We start from the raw sequence: 18845 nt of genomic DNA on the forward strand, positions 1-18845 counted from the left end.
GTCTGATCCGCCCGCCTTGGCCTCTCAAAGTGCTGGGATTACAGGTGCCAGCCACTACGCCCTGCTAGCTTTTACTCTTAATGCACAGTGCGTGCTCTTTGCCTGTCCCTTCTCCCCTTTGGTGAACACTTACTCAGATGCTACTAAGTCTTTTCTGCAGGGTTGTTTAAAAAAAGCAACCAAGATAAAAGATGAAATATGAAAGAAGAAAACAAACCAAAACCAACAAATGCTAGTAGGTCAAGGAAATAGTCTCTAATTTGTCTAGAACAGAATTAGTAAAACTGCCATCAATGGAACTAGAGAAGTTTTAGTTATAGTAGTTTTTTTTTTTTTTTTTTTTTTGAGACGGAGTCTAGCTCTGTCGCCCAGGCTGGAGTGCAGTGGCCAGATCTCAGCTCACTGCAAGCTCTGCCTCCCAGGTTCACGCCATTCTCCTGCCTCAGCCTCCCAAGTAGCTGGGACTACAAGCGCCCGCCACCTCGCCCGGCTAGGTTTTTGTATTTTTTAGTAGAGACGGGGTTTTACCGTGTTAGCCAGGATGGTCTCGATCTCCTGACCTCGTGATCCGCCTGTCTCGGCCTCCCAAAGTGCTCGGATTACAGGTTTGAGCCACCGTAGTGATAGTAGTTTTATAAATGAGACTAATACACGGTTTAATGTACAAAGACAGAACTGTATCTTCTTGAAAGTTAATCTCTTGGATTTGGAGTGGTACTAGAAAAAGTAGAGAGTAAGTGTCCAACCTATTTATTTATTTATTTACTGTCGCCCAGGCTGGAGTGCAATGGTGCAATCTCGGCTCACTGCAACCTCTGCCTCCCGGGTTTAAGCGATTCTCCTGCCTCAGGTTCCGGAGTACCTGGGATTACCCACACCGGCCACCATGGCCAGCGAATTTTTTTTTTTTTTTTTTTTGTGGTTTTCGTAGAGATGGAGTTTCACCAGGTTGGCCAGGTGGGTTTCGAACTCCTGACCTCAGGTAATCCACCTGCCTCTGCCTCCCAAAGTGCTGGGATTACAGGCGTGAGCCTCCATGTCCCACCAGTCAATTTAATTTATATGCATTATAGAATCCATCCAAATTCGAAGACCCAAAAATAACAGAATAATTAGTACAAGTCTTTGAGGCTAATTATGTCATTAGTATTAATTTTAATCAATGGTGATTGAACTGAGCCTTCATTCAACTTGTCCAGAACATCAGTCAAGAATGTCGATTTAAAATGTTCTTGGAGGCTGGGTGCATTGGCTCACACCTGTAATCTGAGCACTTTGGGAGGCCAAGGTGGGTGGATCACCTGAGGTCAGGAGTTTGAGACCAACCTGGCCAACATGGTGAAACTCCATCTCTACTAAAAATACAAAAATTAGCCAGGCGTGGTGGTGGGTGCCTGTAATCCCAGCTACTGGGGAGGCTGAGGCAGGAGAATTGCTTGAACCTGGGAGGCAGAGGTTGCAGTGAGCTGAGATCAAGCCACTGCACTCCTGCCTGGGCTACAAGAGTGAAACTCCGTCTCAAATAAATAAATAAATAGTTATTGGGCAGGCACAGCGGCATTCACCTGTAGTCTCAGCAACTTGGGAGGCTGAAGCAAGAAGATTGCTTGAAGCTGGGAGTTCGAGCCCAGCTGAAGCAACCTATCCAGACCCATCTCTTAAAAAAAAATTTCTCTGCCAGGCGTGGTGGTTTATGCCTGTAATCCCAGCACTTTGGGAGGCCAAGGCGGGCGGATCATTTGAAGTCAGGAGTTTGAGACCAGACTGGTCAACATGGGGAAACCCTGTCTCTATGAAAAATGCAAAAGTTATCCAGGCATGGTGGTACATGCCTGTAATCCCAGCTACTGGGGAGGATGAGGCAGGAGAATCCCATGAACCGGGAAGGCGGAGGTTGCAGTCAGCTGAGATAGCACCACTGCACTCCAGCCTTGGCTAAAGAGTGAGACTCCATCTCAAAAAAAAAAAAAAAAAAAAAAAAATGCCTATCATCCATCTACCTACCTACCTACCTACCTACCTACCTACTTACCTGGATTGTAATTTGTTAAGTTGTCTGCGCCCTGTAGATTCAGGGAATGAGATTGGATTAGTGTGGAGGGGGGTTTTATGGATCCAAGCAGGAGTTTTTTTTGTTTTTTTGTTTTTTTTGTTTTTTTTTGAGACGGAGTCTTGCTCTGTCACCCAGGCTGGAGTACAGTGGCCGGATCTCAGCTCACTGCAAGCTCCGCCTCCCGGGTCTACGCCATTCTCCTGCCTCAGCCTCCCGAGTAGCTGGGACTACAGGCGCCCACCACCTCGCCCGGCTAGTTTTTTGTATTTTTTTAGTAGAGACGGGGTTTCACCGTGTTAGTCAGGCTGGTCTCGATCTCCTGACCTTGTGATCCGCCCGTCTCGGCCTCCCAAAATGCTGAGATTACAGGCTTGAGCCACCGCGCCCGGCCCCAAGCAGGAGTTTTTAAGCTTTTGTACTTTTACGTCACAAGGCTGAGATGTTTGTGGTCCTGGATCTTAGAGCAGTGTCTGCACATAATAGGCATAAGGTTGCCAGGAAATAGAAATACAGATATTCAATTCAATTTGATCTTCAGATAATCAACAAATACTGTTTTAGTATAAATATATCCCATTCTGTAATTGTGACATACATATTACACTGCTGTTTATCTGAAATTCAAATTTAAGTGAGTGTCCTGTACTTTATCTGGCAACCCTACTAAAGAGCTCAATTAAGTGTTTGTTGACTTAATAGACTGAAGGTCTCGTTTCACCTGTAAAATGGGGCCAGTACCTGTCCCTGCCTCCATAAGGTTGATGGGCAGAGTAAATGGCACTCAGTGAGTCCTCAATTTATTTGATTGCCCGGGACCATCCGGTGAGCCCTTTAAAAGTGAGAAAGCCCTTCCACTTTCAAATGCAAAGACGCTAAAAATGCCTCCTCGAGGCCAGAAGTGCCCAGGCCAGGCCTAGGTTGCCCGCACCTGCGAGCCTGGCCAGCCTCTTCCGGGTCAGGTGACCGCGCGCGGTCACGTGACCCGGCCCGAGTGCGGGCGGTGGAAGGCGGAAGTAGGAGAGGAGTTGGGCGCCGCTTCTGTGGCCACGGCAGGTAGCTAGCGCCGGCGCGGGGGGCGCGGCGGGCTGACTGCCTGCGCGGGGCGGGCCGGGGGCGGCGGGCGGCGCGGGGTGGGCCGGGGGCGGCGCGGCCCGGGCGCCGGGGGGCGGCGGCTTCCTGTGGGAGGGGCCTGGCGCGGCGGTTCCGGCCTCCGAGGAGGGGTGTCCCGGCTCCCGCCCGAGCGGGGTGGGCGCGCCGCGGCCCGCGCGGGGGCTGCTTCCAGATGGGCGCCCGGGCAGCCAAGGGTGCAGCTGGAGCGAGTCCTCCCGGAAGGGGAGAGGAGCTTAGGTGCCCAGGCATGGAGAGGAGCGATCTTTGTGGAGGGATCGGGACCAGGGGAAGGGGCGACTTGGAACTGAGCTGGAAGTGGGTACCTGAGAATGGGTTTATGGTGTGGAGCCAGAGGGAAGAAGATGCTGCCTGGACCCCCTCTGAGAGTCTCTCCCTTCCTTACTCTTTGGAAATGATTGTTGCCGAGACTTTGATGACGGTCCCATTCAGTTTTTAAACTTCAGGAGGGATCACAGAATCTTGGTCGCTTGCTTTCCTCGCGCCCACTTAGTCCTGCGTGGGTAGGGTTTCCACTTCTTGGGAACCTAGCCCTTCGGCTCATTTTTCTTTGAGATTTTCCCTGAACAGGCCATCATCGAGGCTTTAAAAAACAGAAAAAGAAAATAAATTAAAAAAAGAAGTGTGCGCACTTTGCTCTGCCCATAACATAGCTTTTAGCTTACACTGTTGACCTAGCCCAGCGTTACCTCAGCAACATAGTGACTGCTGAAATCTTGGACAGAGGAGTGTCTACCTAGACTGCTTTATGACTTTTCCTCTTTCTTCCGTTTAAATTATTCAGTTTCCCTTAGCGTGTGACTGCTTATCTTGATGAACTGTAACTAGGTAGGGTGACTGAGAGGTCTGTGTTATGTTCCTTAGAACTGTGACCTGGATCATGATTTTGAGATTGAATACTTGTGTTAAAGCCTGTTCTTCCTCCTGTTTCTCATGTTTACTAAAATTTGCAGAAGCGAAGGGAGTTTCATGAGTGCAGTGTAACTGGAACGAATGTTCAAACTGGACATTCACAGCCGCCAGCGTCGTTTTGGGTTACAAGTAGGAAAAAGTACTTTCCTAATGTATTATGAGTTCAAGTTTTTGGAGTTATTTGACAAACCTTTAAAAATTAGTTTTTGTAGCAGCTTCTATGAGTGAGGTTGGAAAGGTGTTATTCTCATTTCACAAGGAACAAACAGACTTAAGAGAGACGATTTGATATTTTAAAACAATTTATTGCTCTTTCTTGTTTGCTGGCCTCTTTTCTTCCTGCTAGATTGCATATCCTTCAAGGGCAGGTTTCATATTTTCTTTGGCTCCTAGCCTAGTGCCTGGTATGTTGTGGGCACTTGATAAATATCTGGTGAATAAATGCATTTCTAAAAGTCACACTGCCATAAGTGGTGATAAGGGGTTTGAACCCAAGTCTTCTACTCTTTCTCTTGTCAGACAAGCTTGTGATTATCTGTGTTACTGGTCCATATGAAAATAGGCTCGAGAGAAAGACTTGGATTGGCTTCTCAGTCTCTTTCACTTCATGATTACTTTCGCATTTGCAAAGAGCATATACCAACATCTCACTTAACCTTCCCTGTGAAATTGGGGTGGTCAGTATTGTCCCTGTATCACAGATGAAGAGACTGAGGCTTAGTGAAGTCTTTACTTTAGATCCCAGAGCTAGTAAATGAGTAGGCACTCAAGCCCAGGCCCTTAATCCTTAGACCCATTCTTTTTCATTTATTGACACAATAGAAAAATTTATTTTTATTTTATTTTGGGACAGGGTCTCACTCTGTTGCCCAGGCTGGAGTGCAGTGGCATGATCACTGCTCACTGTAACCTTGACCTGCCTGGGCTCGGGTGATCCTCCCATGTCAGCCTCCCAAACAGCTGGGACAACAGGTGGGTGCCACCTCGCCTGGCTAATTTTTGTAGAGACAAGGGTTTTGCTATGTTGCCCAGGCTGTTTTCAAACTCCTGGGCTCAAGCAATCCTCCCACCTCGGCCTCTCAAAGTGTTGCAATTACAGACGTAAGCCACCATGCCCAACTGAAAGTTTTACATAATTTTTCAGGAATAAAAAGTGTGACATTTTAAGGAAAAAGATCACACAGAAAAAGTTGTGAATGTAGAATGTGAGTAAATGAAGTTTAGAAAATGCTGTACACTACCATAGCTTCCTCTTCCTGGGAAAACATTCTTTCTTTCAGTGAATATTTATAAGTACCCCCTCTGTCTTTGCTAAGCGTTGTTGTACAGTTCAGTATGGTGTACACTAGCCACATGGGGCTGTTGAGCACTGCAGCTATGCTGTGAGCATAAAATACATTCTGGATTTTGAAGACTTAGCATGAAGAAAAAGTAAAATGTCTCACTGATACCTTTTATGTTGTAGTAAATGATCATATAATATGTGTAAACATGTATGGTAACATTTTGGATTTATTGGGTTAAATGCAACATAATTATAAATAGTTGGTTGGACATGGTGGCTCATGCCTATAATTCCAGCACTTCAGGAGGCCAAGGTGGATGGATTTCTTGAGCCCAGGAACTTGGGACCAGCCTGGGCAACATGGCGAAACGCCGTCTCTACAAAAAATACAAAAATTAGCCAGGTGCAGTGGCGCCCGCCTGGCTACTCAGGAGGCTGAGGTGGGAGGATCACCCAAGCCTGGGGAGGTGGAGGCTGCAGTGAGTTGTGATCGTGCCACTCACTGTACTCTAGCCTAGGTGACAGAGTGAGACCCTGTCTCAAAAAAAGAAAAAGAAAAAAAAGTTTCACGTTTTTGTCTTTTTTTCCCCCACTTAACCTTGACTTGACACCAGCACTTTTTTCTTTTTAAAATGTGTTTCCTAGAAAAATAAAAAATTATAAATGTGGCTTGCACTTGTGGCTCCCATCTTATTTCTATTGGACAAACCTGTTCTGAATGCCAGGAATATAGCAGTACAAGAAAGGCAAGGATCCCCACCCTTGCGGATCTTCAATTTGATTAGAGAAGGCCACATTGATAACTAAGTAGAATATGTATTACGTTGTAATAAAGCAGGGAAGAGGGATGTAGGTTGCAGTTTAAATGAGAATCCTGGCCAGGTGCGGTGGCTCATGTCTGTCATCCCAGCACTTTTGGAGGCTGAGGCGGGCGGATCACTTGAGGTCAGGATTTCAAGACCAGCCTCAACAACATGGTGAAACCCCATCCCTACCCAAAATACAAAAATTAGCTGGGCTTGATGGCACATGCCTGTAATTCCAGCTACTCGGGAGGCTGAGGCACGAGAATTGCTTGAACTCGGGAGGTGGAGGTTGCAGTGAACCAAGATCGTGCCACTGCACTCCAGGCTGGGTGACAAAGTGAGACTCCGTCTTGCTTTTGTAGAGATGGGGAGTGGAGGGGAGGGGGTCTCACTGTTGCCCAGGCTGGTCTTCAACACTTGGCCTCAAGCCATCCTCCTGCCTTGGCCTCCCAAAGTGCTGAGATTACAGGCGTGAACCATTGCACCTGGCTCAGTCTCTTAACTCTAAATACTATCCACTTGCTAACAGCTTCCATATGTGTATGTCTAGCCTGGGCCTGTCTCCAGACTTCTAGATCCAATTGCCCACAATATCTTCACGTGGATTCCTATCAGGCATTTTATAATCAACATCAACAAAATTGAGCTCCAACCCTGCCCCTCATCTAGCCTTCCCCATCTCAGTGAATGACAACTGCATTCCTCCAGTTGTTCAAGCCAAAGACCTTGGAGTCACCCTTGACTCATCTCTTCCTCTCACACCCCACATCGAACTCAGCTTGTCCACAAAGCCTACTGGCTGTACTTCAGAGTACACCCTGGATGCCTCTTTCCCCCGGATGATGGCAACAGCCTCCTAACTTGTCTCCCTCTTCCATCCTGGCTGGCCTTCACTTTCTCCACACAGGACCCAGGGCAAGTCTGTTAAAAGGCAGGGTAGATCCTGTCCACTCCACTGCCCAACTCAAACCCTCCAATTGTCCCAGCTTAACTGGAGTGAAAACCAATACCCTACAATGGCCTGCAAGCCTTCCATGACCTAATCTCTCCTCCCACACCCACCACCACCCCGACCTCCTCTCTCCACTCCTGCTCACTCAATCCCCTCCAGCCACACTGGCCTCCTGACGGGTCCCAAAACCTGCCAGGGGTGCTCCTTCTTTGGGGCTTTTGAACTCTGCCTGGACCCCTTTGCCCCCATTCAGCCACATGTCCCCTTCTTTCCCTCACCTCCTCAGATCTTTACTCAGCCATCACCTTCAGAGAGAGGCTTTTCTAGAGATCCTCTATTTATTTTATTTTATTATTTTTGGAGTCTTGTTCTGTTGCCCAGGTTGGAGTGCAGTGGTACGATCTTGGCTCACTGCAACTTTCGCCTCCCAGGTTCAAGTGACTCTCTTGCCTCAGCCTCCCGAGTAGCTGGGATCACAGGCATCCACCACTATGTCTAACTAATTTTTGTATTTAGTAGAGATGGGGTTTCACCAGGTTGGCCAGGCTAGCCTCAAAATCCTGACCTCAAGTGATCTGCCTGCCTCGGCCTCCCAAAGTGCTGGAATAGTGTTTTTGTTTTTTTTTTAATCTTTTTGAAAACCACAAGCTAATGGGTTTCTTTTTTCTCAAGGAGGCTACTCTTCCAACTGTGCATCTTTGTAGCACCCCTGAAATCAATTTGAGTGCCAATTTCTGTAATTAGTCTGGCTTCCTGGGTTGGCATCCAGTTTAGAGGCCTCCAGGATGGATGGATAATGGGCTTTTTATGTTTAAAATATGTACTGGTTTTTTCAAACATGTATTGAATGCATGTTGTCAGGCATCCCACCATTTTATACATTTAACCTTGTTGAGGTGAAGTGACCCTCACGAGGTCAGGTAGCTAAGAAAGGAAAGAGATAGCCATTTGAATCTTGGTCTTCAGAGTCCAGATCTGGTCCTTCTACCACTTATCATTAGTAAGATGGGTGGAATGGCTATATGAACATAAACTTCCATTGGGATCAAATCATTGAGTTGCTTTTGAGTGACTTTGAGTCCCTTAGGACTATTATGTGTCACAGGCAGAAAGGGAATTTATCAGGTAAAGAAAGGCAGATTTATTAAAGTATGAAAACACGTTGCAAGAAAGCAATGGGCAGCACAGCAGAGAAGGGACTGTCTGCAAAGAGGCAGGGGATGGAGGGAAGTTTTACAGGGTCGTGCTGGAGGGGACTATGTGGGGATCGATGTGTCTGAGGGCTGTTTGTGATTAATCATTTCTCAGAACAACTGTCCATGGTTTTCCCCCACCTGGGGCCCCTTCCTCTTTGCTATTTACTTATCTTATTAGGACTCCACATTATGGACCCTGAAATTTCTTTTTTTTGTTTGTTTTGTTTTGTTTTGTTTTGTTTTTGAGACAAGGTCTCATTCTGTCACCCAGGCTGAAGTACAGTGGCATGATCATGGTCCACTGCAGCCTCAACCTTTTGAGCTCAAGTGATCCTCCTATCTTAGCCTTCCAAGTAGCTGAGACTTGTAGGTATGTGCCACCACGCCTAGCTAATTTTTAAAATTTTTGTAGAGATGGGGTCCCACTATGTTTCTCAGACTGGTCTTGACCTCCTAGGCTCAAGTGATCCTCCTGCCTCAGCCTCCCAAAGTGTTTGGGTTTACTGGTGTGAGCCACCATACCTGGCTAGGGCTCTGGAATTTCTGAGAGATGGGAACAAAAGGGAAGATGTTTCCCCCTGGATGATGTGACAGGTTAGATTCTAACCAAAATCTTTTTAGGAGGTTGCAGTTCCCTGTTTTTCACCCCACCGCAGTTTATAGCAAATAGTCAGTGATTTAAATCATTACTACTAATAATAACTATTAGGAAAATACCAGCCAGGCATGGTGGCTCACGCCTATAGTCCCAGTACTTTGGGAGGCCGAGGTGGGTGGATCACCTGAAGTCAGGAGTTTGAGACTAGCCTGGTCAACATGATGAAACCCTGTTTCTACTAAAAATACAAAAAATTAGCCAGGTGTGGTGGCAGACAGCTGTAATCCCAGTTACTTGGGAGCCTGAGGCAGGAGAGTCGCTTGAACCCAGGAGGCAGAGGTTGCAGTGAGCCGAGATTGCATCACTGCCCTCCAGCCTGGGCAACGAGAGTGAAACTCCATCTCAAAAATAATTAAATAAATAAAAAAATAACAAGTACCAAGACATGGCAGTTCTGACCTAGGGGCCGTCCTCTTCCTCAAGTCACCCCATTGCAAAAATAATTAAATAAATAAAAAATAACAAGTACCAAGACATAGCAGTCCTGACCTAGGGCCCATCCTCTTCCTCAAGTCACCCATGCCTTTTGCTTCTTGTTTTGTCTTCAGATCTGCTTTCCACTCGGCCTCTTTTATTCTTAGCTTATAATTCCACGGGGCTTCCAATAGTGTACCTCCCTGCTCCCTCCCGTTTTCTCTTTTTCCATGCTTAGTCTTTGTAAGGCTGTCATTTGGCAAAGTTGATTCTGTTTGATTGTTTTTCAATATGGGCCTTTGGAGAATGGAAGGTAGTAACTCAATGCTGGGCAGAGGAAGGAGGCCAAGAAAGAAGCATTAGTGTTGGAGTAGCATGAGCCTGTGAAGAAAATGAAAATCTTTTGGACAGAGCTTTTCCTTGTGTATCTTTCAAGAAATGGGTACAGGCCGGGCACAGTGGCTCACACCTGTAATCCCAGCACTTTGGGAGGCCGAGGCGGGTGGATCATGAGGGCAGGAGATCGAGACCATCCTGGCTAATGTGGTGAAACCTATCTCTACTAAAAATACTAAAAACTAGCCGGGTGTGGTGGCGGGCACCTGTAATCCTGCTACTTGGAAGGATAAGGCAAGAGAATCTCTTGAACCCAGGAGGTGGAGGTTTGCAGTGAGCCGAGATCACACCACTGCACTCCAGCCTGGGTGACAGAGCGGGACTCCATCTCAAAAAAAAAAAAAAAAAAAAAAAGAAAGAAGCTCTGCCTGTTTCTACAAGAGCTGGTTAATTAGAAATAAAATCTTTGTGAACCCATGGATTATATTGAAAAAAATTTTTTTTAAACAAGAAATAAAATCTTGATACTAGTGAGTAATTTCTGCTTTTCCCTGGCTCCTTCTACACAGGTCTTTTCATCTCAAGATCAATGTTCATTGGTTTCTTGACTCAAAGCTGGGTGAAGAATTTTAGGAATTGAGGTGCTTATAATGCCAGAGCCTAGAATTTCAGGACCGAGAAGGGGTTTCGTTTGGAGTTGATATTTGAAGAGCTCTTACTCTGTGTCCTCTGCTTTACCTGAACTCGTGTAGTCAGTACAATAATCTTAGAAAGTAAGTACTATTATTATTGGGTTCATTTCACAGATGAGAAAACTGAGATTTAGAGAGGGTAGGTATGATTTTGTGAAGTATATATTTAGTCTTCCTCCCCTTTCCTGACCTATAACTCCTAAAATCCTTGAAGTCTCCCAAGTGATCAGTGTCTTTTTTTTTTTTTTTTTTTTTTTGAGATAGAATCTTGATGTGTCACCCAGGCTAGAGTGCAGTAGCGTAATCTTGGCTCGCTGCAGCCTCTGCCTCCTGGGTTGAAGCGATTCTCATGTCTCAGCCTCCCGAGTAGCTGGGGCTACAGGCACATGCCACCACACCCAGCTAATTTTTGTATTTTTAGTAGAGATGGGATTCCGCCATGTTGCCTAGGCTGGTCTCGAACTCCTGAGCTCAGGTGATCCACGCGCCTCGACCTCCCAAAGTGCTGGGATTACAGGTGTGAGCCACTGCACCTGGCCAGTGTCTTTTTGTGTGCTAATAATTGACCTTTGGTTGGGGACTCCTGGATAGTCTCAGGATGAGGGGGCCGGTGGCCAGGGAAGCCAGCCTTGTGGTTAGAGTGTTGGAACTTTTAGTCCTACACCCAGCCTCTGGGACAGGGAGAGGAACTGAAGGTTGACTTGATCTCCAGTGGCCAGTGACTTAATTGATCATGCCTGCATAATGAAACTTCCATAAAATCCCTGAAGGACTGGGTTTGGGGAGCTTCTGGATGGCTGAACACCTGGAGGTTCTTGGAGGATGGCATCCCCAGGGAGGGCTTGGAGGCTCTGCACCCCTTTTCACATGCCTTGCCTTAGCATCTCTTCATTTGTATCCTTCGTAATATCCTTTATAATAAATCCGTAAATACAAATAAAGTGTTTCCTTGAGTCCTATGAGCCACTCTAGCAAATTTATGCTTCCTAAGAACTTTGATTTATAGCCGGTCGGTCGGCGGCACTGGTAAAACAACCTGGAGCTTGCAATTGACATTGCGAGTTGGGGGCAGTCTTGGGGGACTAAACTTGTGGGATCTGATGCTACTTCCAGGTGGATAGTGTAGGAACTGAATTGGAGGACACCAGCTGGTGTCTGCCAGCTGCAGAATTGATTGCTAGCTTGGTGTATGGGGCTTCCGCACATCTGGTGTCAGAAGTATGCTGTGGGGCTGGGCGTGGTGGCTCGTGCCTTGTAATCCCAGCACTTTGGGAGGCAGAGGTAGGAGGATCTCTTGAGCCCAGGAGTTTTAGATCAACCCGGGCAGCATAGTGAGATCCTATCTCTAAATATTTTTTGAAAAAATCAAAGTATTCTGTGTTGTGAGAGTATAGCAGGAAGAAACTGAGTTTGCTTTTTCCTCTCCATCCTCTCAGTAAGTAACTTGCTCAGGATCACTCAAAGGCAAATGAGTGGTTCAGTTTATTAGCCTCCAGAAGATTGACAGGTGTTAAAGGTCGTTGCTGAAGTAGGGTAATAAAAGTGATCAGGTGCTTCAGATATTGCAGGAGCTGCGACGTGCTCAATCTGATGTGTGGTTGTTTTCTCCTGTCAAAAGTTCTTTTTTTTTTTTTTTTTTTTGAGACAGAGTCTTGCTCTGTCGCACAGGTTGAAGTGCAGTGGTGCCATCTCTGCTCACTACAAGCTCCATTTCCCGAGTTCATGCCATTCTCATGCCTCAGCCTCCCGAGTAGCTGGGACTACAGGCACATACCACCATGCCCAGCTAATTTTTGTTCTATTTTTTAGTAGAGACAGGGTTTCAGCATGTTAGCCAGGATGGTCTCGATCTCCTGACCTCATCATGATCCGCCTGCCTCGGCCTCCCAAAGTGCTGGGATTACAGGCGTGAGCCACTGCGCCTGGCCCTGTCAAAAGTTCTTTAAGAATTACTATTATTTTTCTTTTTGAGATGAAATCTCGCTCTGTCCCCCAGGCTGGAGGGCGGTGGTGCTATCTCAGCTCACTGCAACCTCTGCCTCCCGGGTTCAAGCGATTCTCTTGCCTCAGCTCCTGAGTAGCTGGGATTACAGGTGCCTGCCACTATGCCTGACTAATTTTTGTATTTTTAGTAGAGATGGGGTTTCACCATGTTGGCCAGGCTGGTCTGGAAATCCTGACCTCGGGATCCACCCGCCTGGGCCTCCTCAAGTGCTGGGATTACAGGCGTGAGCCTCCGAGCCTGGAGGACTGTAGCTTTGTAGTAAGTTTTGAAATTGGAAAGTGTTAGTCTTCAAACTTTGTTCTTTTTCAAGATTGTTTTGGCATTCTGGGTTCCTTGCATTTCCTTACTTCAGGGTAAGCTTGTCAATTGCTGAAAAACAATTCGGTTTTTCTTTTTGTTTGTTTTTGTATCTGGCTTTGTGGCCAAGGAGTTCCTCAATGGTTGTTGACATTTAGGTGTGAAGTACCCATGGGCTGATCTGCTCTCTGTGCTAGGACCAGTGCGAGTGCAGAAGGTGAGTTGGGCGGGGGAAATTGACCTCTTCAGTTTATAATGTAGACTTTCACTGTCTCCCTGGGTCAGTATGGTGCCTTATCCCTATTGTCAGCTGTGCCTGAAGTCTTGAGTTTGGTTTCGCCTATTGAGAAACTAAAAGTCTTTTTATTTATTTATTTTTTTCCGAGACGGAGTCTCGCTCTTGTTGCCCAGGCTGGAGTGCAATGATGTGATCTTAGCTCACCACAACCTGTCTCCTGGGTTCAAGCTATTCTCCTGCCTTGGCCTATCCCAAGTAGCTGGGATTACAGGCATGCACCACCACGCCTGGCTAATTTTGTGTTTTTAGTAAACACAGGGTTTCACCATATTGGTCAGGCTGGTCTCGAACTCCTGAACTCGGGTAATCCGCCCGCCTTGGCCTCCCAAAGTGCTGGACTAAAAGTCTCTGCTTGGGATTAGGAAGCGGCAACTGCTTGGTTGAACTGGGTGGGGAGGGGACTCTGGGACTCTAATCGTTCCCAAGATAGGCTTTTGCCAGTCCTCCTGTTTTTAGCCTCACTTTTACCCTTTCTTTCAGAGGTACCTGGTTACCACTGATGCAGGGCAGGTGAGCGCCAAAACTGGGGGGTTAGTCTGGCTAGGTTCTTGACTTTGCCCTGGAAAGAATTCAAGGACAAGCTGGTAGTAGAAGAAAACAGCTTTATTGAGGCAGCGGAGTTACAGCTCCGTGACTGCTCCTGCAGAGCAGGGCTACTCCATAGGCAGTGTGTCCTGAGTAGCAGCTCAGGGACAATTTTGCTGTTGTATTTATACCCAGTTTTAATTATATGCAAATTAAGGGGTGGGCTATTAGATATTTCTAGAAAAGTGGGGGTAACTTCTGGAGCATTACCATGGCATTGGCACACTGTCGTGGCACTGGTGGGTGTGTCTTTTGGGGAGGTGCTTTTGGTGCCTCTTCCCTGTTTCAGCCAGTCTTCAGTCTGGTGCTGAGCCGAGACCTGCCTCCTGCCTCACCACCAATTATTGACCCTTTCTGGAATTCTTCATTGCTAGTCCGCTTTCCTCCTGTTGACCTCTCTCGTGGGTAGCTAAGTTTCAGTTCCGACACACTGGAACCATTTTCCAAAATTTTGCTGCTATTTCTGTTGTTTTTTTTTTCCCTCTTTCTGTGGGTTTTCACCTTTTTGTATTGCTTTCCTGTCATTTTGGTGAAGTTTGAGAAGGGAACAGAGATAAATGTATGTGTAATCTGCTGTGTGTATTGAGAGCTCCTGGAAGGCTAAGGGAAGAACTGGCCTCTAGGAAGACACAAGTGCTGCTACTACTTTGTTTCCTTAGCAACAGTCCTGATTCCTGATGGGGCAGCTCCTTCATTGTATTCTGTTCCTACTGATACACATTGCTCCTTTTTTTTTTTTTTTTGAGATGAGTCTCATGCTGTCGCTTAGGCTGGAGTGCAGTGGCGCAATCTTGGCTCACTGCAACCTTCGCCTCCCAGGTTCAAGTGATTCTCCTGCCTCAGCCTCCTGAGTAGCTGGGATTACAGGCGCCGACTACCACGCCCAGCTAATTTTTTTTTATTTTTAGTAAAGATTGGGTTTCACTGTGTTGGCCAGGCTGATCTCGAACTCCTGACCTCATGTGATCCACCCACTTCGGCCTCCCAAAGTGCTAGGATTACAGGCATGAGCCACCGTGCCTGGCCTCCTTTTTAAATTTTTTTAAATTTTTATTTATTTTTTTAAACAGGGTCTTCCTCTGTTCAGGCTGGAGTGCAGTGGAGTGATTATAGCTCACTGCAGCCTCAACCTCCTGGATTCCAGTGATTTCCCACCTCAGCCTCCCGAGTAGCTGGAACTACAGACACGCACCACCATGTCTGACTAATTTTTTGTAGAAATGAGGTTTCTCCATGTTGCCTAGACTGGTCTCGAATTCCTGGGCTCAAGCAGTCTGCCCATAGCCTCCTAAAGTGCTGGGATTACAGGCATGAGCCACTATACCCGGCTGCCCCAGTTTTTCATTTGCACAATTTTCTATGCAAATTTTTTGCATCTTTTTAGTTCAGCCAAATTAGCTGAGGTCTAAATTACTCCTTTTAGTGCAGTCACATTAGTTGAGGTTTCAACAAATTCGTTAACACTAAACCAGTGGTCCTCAACCCAGCTTCATATTAGGATCACTTGGGGAATTTTTAAATAACACACCTGTCCCTGGCCCAACCCAGACCAATTAGATGGGAATCTCTGAGGGTGGGGTTTGGTGGTCAGTGCCGTTTTTTTTTAATGGTCCCCAGATAATTCAGATGTCTAGAAAGGATGGAGAACCACTGCTCCAAGGCATCTGATCCTTCATTAAAGGATAATTTAACCTAACTCTACACATTCAATTACATCTGTTATCTTATTGTTATTCTCTCCATCTTATGTTTCTCCCCAACGTTGGCCCCTTTCCTTCCTTATATTCCCCAGATATGCTGTCATCTCAACAGCATTTGCTCATACCTTTTTTTTTTTTGAGACAGGGTCTTGCTCTGTCACCTATGCTGGAGTGCAGTGGTGTGATCATAGCTCACTGCAGCCTCGACCTCCCAGGCTCAAGCGATCCTCCCACCTCAGCCTCCCGAGTAACTGTGACTACAGGCATGTGCCACCATGGCTAATTTTTGTGGTTTTTGTTGAGACGAGATTTTGCCATGTTGTTCAGGCGGGTCTTGAACTCCTGGACTCAAGTGATCCACCTCCGTTGGCCTCCTAAGGTGCTGGGATTACCTGCGTGAGCCACCACAGCTGGCCATCGTACCCTTTAATCTACCTGAATGTTCTGCAGATACTCTCAGTTTCTTCCTTCAGCTTCTTCAGATCTTTGCTCAGATGTCACCTTCGCAGTGAGACCTTCCTGTTCATGCCTTTTCAATTTCTATTTTGGCCAGGTGCCATGGCTTACACCTATAATCCCATCACTTTGGGAGGCCAAGGCAGGAGGATCACTTGAGCCCAGGAGTTCAAGACCAGCCTGGCCAACTTGGTAAAATCCTATCTCTACTAAAAATACCAAAATGAGCTGGGTATGGTGGCATGTGCCTATAACCCTAGCTACTCAGGAGGCTGAGGCATGAGAATCACTTGAATCCAGGAGGTGGAGGTTGCAGTGAGCTGAGATCATGCCACAGCACTCCAGCCTGGGTGACAGAGCAAGACTTTGTCTCAAAACAGAAAAATGCAAAAAACAGTGAAAAGCATGCACATTTATTTAATATAAATTTACATGACACGAGAGGCATTATAAGGAAATTAAGACCTGGAGAAACAGATGATGTTGTGTATTTAGGTTTGATGAAGAGTGGACAATCGTGGAGAAATATGATTGGACAAAAGGGGTATGATTGACTGGTAATACACTGGGGGAAATCTAACAAGTCTTATTTGTTCAGATTCTTTTCTGTGTCCTCTTGTCTTCAGAGATAAGGATATTCCTTTCTTTGGGGTATAAGGAGGGCATCTCTCGAAGGAGGGTCATATGACCTGTTTCAGGGGAAGGTCAGAAAATCTTTCATAGGCTTTATGACCTGCTTTAGGGGAGAAGGGTGAGAGGAAGCTGAGAGCGACTTCCTGCTTTTCCTGTTTTCTTAAATGCCAAGGTGTCATGTTTTGGGGTAAGGTATCTTAAACCCCATCAGCCATGTCCTGTCTACTGATGAGCCCATCAAGGCATTCTTCTCATCTATTACATATAAAATATGTGCATATATGATACATACATATGTGTTTGTATATATATACACATATGTATATATGCACATATTTTATATGTATACATGTACATTTATTTGCTAAAACTTTTTGTGAAATAATGCTTTCCTTAATGTGTGATATACTTTTATATTTTCTTTTCTGTTTTGAAACGGAGTCTTACTCTGTCACCCAGGTTGGAGTGCAGTGGTGCGGTCTTGGCTCACTGCAATCTCCGCATCTTGGGTTCAAGCAATTCTCCTGCCTCAGCCTCCTTAGTAAGTGGGATTACAGGCACCCGCCACCACTCCTGACCTCAAGCAATCCACCCACCTCAGCCTCCCAAAGTGCTGGGATTACAGGTGTGAGCCACCACGCTTAGCCTATATTTTCTTTTAAAAAAATCTTTTCTTTTTATTTATTATACTTTGGTATACAACTTTTATATTTTCTACCCTATTTGTTTATATATATATATAGATAGATAGATATAGATATGTATTTTTTTTTTTTTTTTTTTGAGATGGAGTCTTGCTCTCTTGCCCGGGCTGGAGTGCAGTGGCGGGATCTCAGCTCACTGCAAACTCCGCCTCCCGGGTTCACGCCATTCTCCTGCCTCAGCCTCCCGAGTAGCTGGGACTAAGGCACCCGCCACCTCGCCCGGCTAGTTTTTGTATTTTTTAGTAGAGACGGGGTTTCACCGTGTTAGCCAGGATGGTCTCGATCTCCTGACCTCGTGATCCGCCTGTCTTGGCCTCCCAAAGTGCTGGGATTACAGGCTTGCGCCACTGCGCCCGCCCTATATTTTATTTTTAAAGTGCTTGTCAAGATTTATGTAGAGAATGAGTTCAGAGGAAATATGTTAGTTGTATTTCTATTATATATAAATATGTTATTTATATTTTTGAGACCAAATGTGGTGGCTCATGCTTGTAATCCCATCACTTTGGGAGGCTGAGGTGGGAGGATCGCCTGAGCTCAAGAGTTCCAGATCAGCCTGAACAACATAGGGACCCCCTTCATCTCTACAGAAAATTTTAAAAATTAGGTGAGTCTGGTGGCTCGTGCCTGTAGTCCCAGCCATTTAGGAGGCTGAGGTGAGAGGATTGCTTGAGCCCAGGAGGTTGAGGCTGAAGTGAGCCATGATTGTGCCACTGTACTCCAGCTTGGGATGACACTCTGTCTCAAATATATATATATATACACACACACACAGACTTTATATATACTTTGTATATATATATATACACACACATACTTACATACACACATATATACACACACACACACTTATGCTATAAATATATATGTGTGTGTGTATATATATATATATTTTTTTTTTGAGAAATTTCAGTAGATCTACCAGACTTAGTAAAGGGGAACATTTTGACTTTCCCGTCCCCCTCCCAATAAGTCCATTAGTTTCTTCAGTAATGAAATACGTTGTTCATCTGGTAACCTTTAGTTATATTTTCAACATTGCCCCCCATTCTCCCTCTTCCTGCCCCAAGCTTATGCTCACTCAGTTTTGGAGTGATTAGGGTGCAATTGCTTTCCATGGCTATTAACAGGGGAGAAATTACTTGAGTACATGTACAGAGTCATCTGTATGTGTTGCTGAGAGAGAGTATAAAGTCCGGGCCTCAGGTTTCCCAAGCTTCTTGTAGTGGACAGTGGGGATTTGGATCTAATATGCATTTGGAACCTTGTCTAAGATGGGAAGCAAAAGCTAAGAGGTTGAAAGTACTTTGATGGGGATGGGATCTGTTCCTTTCTATAGTTATGGTTATTTTTCTTGAGACAGAGTCTCACTCTGTCGCCCAGGCTGAAGTATAGTGGCACGATCTCGGCTCACTGCAACATCCGCTTCCTGGGTTCAAGCGATTCTCCTGCCTCAGCCTCCTGAGTAGCTGGGAAATATAATTGCACCACCACTCCTGGCTAATTTTTGTGCTTTTCATAGAGACGGGGTCTCACCATGTTGGCCAGGCTGGTCTCAAACTCCTGCCCTCAAGTGATCCGCCTGCCTCCGCCTCCCAAAGTGCTAGAATTACAGGTGTGAGCTATCACACCTGGCTGGTTATTTATATTTTTGAGAAGGAGTCTCATTCTGTCACCCAGGTTGGAGTGCAGTGGTGCAATCTTGGCTCACTGCAACCTCCACCTCCTGGGTTCA

The 18845-nt window shown here is 46.0% G+C and overlaps 1 protein-coding gene across 1 annotated transcript in view; it reads left to right on the forward strand.

Annotated features, from left to right (window-relative positions):
• Positions 1 to 3015: 3015 nt before the first annotated feature.
• Positions 3016 to 18845, forward strand: part of WWP2 (WW domain containing E3 ubiquitin protein ligase 2) — a 178671-nt gene continuing 162841 nt past the window's right edge. The window contains exon 1 of the mRNA XM_007993797.3: positions 3016 to 3106. The gene's annotated coding sequence lies outside the window, so the exon portion shown is untranslated. The remainder of the gene's footprint in view (positions 3107 to 18845) is intronic.

This window comes from Chlorocebus sabaeus, chromosome 5 (assembly GCF_047675955.1).
Source record: "Chlorocebus sabaeus isolate Y175 chromosome 5, mChlSab1.0.hap1, whole genome shotgun sequence".
NCBI classification, from domain to species: Eukaryota; Metazoa; Chordata; class Mammalia; order Primates; family Cercopithecidae; genus Chlorocebus; species Chlorocebus sabaeus.